Here is a 3,147-nt window from a genome sequence, read left to right on the forward strand (position 1 = left end):
CCATCGCAAAACACTCAGAATTAGTCACATTTCATATATTGGATGGCTAAGATTGCCATATTGAAGTCCTTGAGCACCATGGTAATCCAAGGTAGGGCCTAATTAGTGGAATGTTCTGAATCATATTGAATCGACGATCAGGATCACTTGATTGGTGGACCAATTCTCAGTCTTATAACTTTTTTTTTTGATTTTGTAATTGGGTCATGGGAAAAATGGTTCAAATGGTTGGTACAAACATTAAACCTTCAAAGCATTTAAGCCATATCTACCAATAGGTAGTTTATGGAGACACTTTGAGGGTGTGTTTGAAGTAAGTTTGCATTGAGTAGCATGGTCATTGGATCAAATGGAAGGTGACGAGCTCATGTCTTCATAATGAACAAAAGAGCTCACTTGCAATTTGGAGCCACTTTCATGTACTTCCTGCATTCCGGTCAATGTGAAATAGGTTTCCACACTTTTTATTAAAAAAAAATATATTATTAATGTTTCCTTTATTTGCTTTTTTTTTTTTGCTTTTTTTATGGAGTATCTCCAGATTCTATTGGGCAAAGAGTGATAAGAATATGCGATATGGGCTTTTTCATTCCTTGCCAGATTCTCTTTTATGGTATTGTGATTATTGAATCTTTCTTCGGTATGTTTGGTTGTTTCTATTTTTTATTTAATTCTGTTTCATTTAGGTTTGATTTTGTATTGATCATAGATCAGATGTTATCTTCCACTGCTTCAACTGAATCAAGATGAGAGGAGCAGGTGGTGCATTGCCAACTGTTGAGGCCAGGCATCGGTTGGCGGGACCGCCGTAAGCATCTTTCTTATATTTTTTCACATTCGATCTTTCTCCTAATTTTGTGCCATTTAGAGTCCAACTGTAAGAAGTAAATTTTAGAATATTCATTTTTCTTTCTAAAATTACAATGTTTTTAGTTTTTAAATAGAAAAGAATAGTTTTCGCAAGTAATTTGTGAATTTTCACCATGAAAATATGTTGATGCATTTGTGGAGCAGGCATGGATATGATTACATTGAATTCTTGTAAAAGGGTGTGAAGGGTTTGAAAATAAGAAAATGGTAAGTGTTTACTTAACTCAGGCAAATCATCTTTTGGACGCATTGGATGTATGCACATCATTTGGACCGATCCAAATTGTGGTCCTCATTTCCAGAAAGTTGTCACCTTGATAATATGGCTGTTGGGAATTTTGAGTGTGTTATGGACTACTGATAGCCCATTACCATTTTTTCTCCTCTGCTTTTAGCATTTCATCCGTTATGAATGTAGCATGCATTAATTGCAGAGTCCAGACTGTTTCCTCATCTAAACTTGTATGGCTTAATTTATCCACGGTGATAATTTTGTTTATTGGAAATTTAATGATGGCTTTTTAATTTGGATGGTTGGGATTATTTTTCACTTAAAAATTGAACCACAAGAAATGGGAACTTCTGCTTAGCCTCAGTCATTTGGTTATGTTATTCGGAATTTATTATGTTATCATTTGGTTCTTCCTTAGTAATGATATGTCTGCCAGGAAGTTATTGGGGAGGAGAGGCTCTGGAAACTACTATTCTTTACTAAATTTACCAAAGGCACAAGGGATGATTTACATAAATTGTGAATTTGTCATTGCTTGACATTTGAATCTCCAGTGCTTTAGATGAAAAATGCTATGAAAGTACTCTTTTGTTTTGCTAATTCTTCTATTCTGAGGTTGGCACCATTTTCTGGTAGGTACTAGAAGATGGCTGATGCTGAGGATATTCAACCTCTTGTGTGCGATAATGGAACTGGAATGGTTAAGGTACCATGTAGGATTTTCTATCATAAAAATTGTAATTGAAAACCAAGCTTGATATTTGTACAATACTATTTAAGCTCATTTCATACGAGCGAGGCCCATGATTCAGCAATCCAAACCATTGGTATGATTGTCCCCTCTATGGATGACCCATGCTCATCTCCCAATTGGAAAAACCCCGACCCTTCAATAGTTGGCCAAATAAATGGACAGTTAAGAAAGAAAATGCAGCCAACCTTCACATTCAATGGAAAAAGGGCCAAATATTATATAGCTAGGATCTTCCAATCAGGGGTACTTTTTGTCCATGATGTCCATTGTATCAATGGTTTTGGGATCACTGAAGCATGTGCCCCACCTGTGCAAACTGAACATATTGTACAAGCTCTCAGCTTAAGCATTGTATAATACCTCCTAGTTAATCAATGACCAGGAGATTCTTCAACATGATATGCTCTATTGCCTTGATTTGATAGTTCAAAAGGATGAAGAGTTTGATGGAAATGTTTCGAATAGAGTTAAACAGTTGGATGGGTGGGTGAGGAGGAGATGTGCCTCTATAGTGTTGGGGTTGCATGCGAATGAAACATGAAGGTAGATTTTTTGTTTTACTCATTTCTCTTTCATTAGTCGGTGTATTTCTTTTCCGATAAGCCAGTGGTAGAGCTCTGTAGCCATTTTCTCTATATAGTTACAATATGTCGATGGAAGTAATGTTATCTTATCTTGCCATGCTTTATTTGTTTGATCAATTTGTCACTTTCCTTTTGATTTGTGAACAAGGTGGGTTGCACCGGGCGACATGGTCGAGAAGACTGTTGAGAAGAGGCAGAAGAGGGCGGGCCTGTAAAATCAGGTGGGACCTACCTTTTGGTGATCGATATTGTTTGTCTGGCAGATCCCATTATTGGTGGTGATGGACAAAAGATGCCCTCTAGTGAACAATAATAGCCTTTCAATCAATAAACTTACTTGTAGCATTAGCACATGGACCATTTACTTTATTTGATTTCCAACCATCCATTTCCAAGGTAGGCATTGGTTGCTCGGTTTCTCCACTATTTTTGCAACATCACCCATCCACAGTGGGGCAGACCACATGAGGATCAGGATCCATTTTAGGTGTCTTTACCCATACAAAATTCGAGCATGGAATAAATTACCACTGGATCTGATTGAATATTGCATATTTTCTCCTCACTATAGTAATTTGGAAAAAAAAAAGAAAAGAAAAGAAAAAAAGAAGAATCCTTAAAACATTTAGTGTTAGTCACTACAAAGAATCATGGTTGCATTAATATTCTTATGGGAATGCTTGATTGATTGATTTTCAGGTGATGTT

The 3,147-nt window shown here is 36.5% G+C and overlaps 1 long non-coding RNA gene across 1 annotated transcript; it reads left to right on the forward strand.

Annotated features, from left to right (window-relative positions):
* Positions 1 to 589: 589 nt before the first annotated feature.
* LOC131238559 (uncharacterized) lies at positions 590 to 2,644 on the forward strand. Its single transcript, XR_009167922.1, has 4 exons — positions 590 to 877; positions 1,739 to 1,808; positions 2,282 to 2,399; positions 2,589 to 2,644. It is a non-coding gene; the product is annotated as an uncharacterized LOC131238559 (long non-coding RNA).
* Positions 2,645 to 3,147: the final 503 nt, after the last annotated feature.

The sequence above is a fragment of the Magnolia sinica genome, chromosome 3 (genome assembly GCF_029962835.1).
Source record: "Magnolia sinica isolate HGM2019 chromosome 3, MsV1, whole genome shotgun sequence".
NCBI classification, from domain to species: domain Eukaryota; kingdom Viridiplantae; phylum Streptophyta; class Magnoliopsida; order Magnoliales; family Magnoliaceae; genus Magnolia; species Magnolia sinica.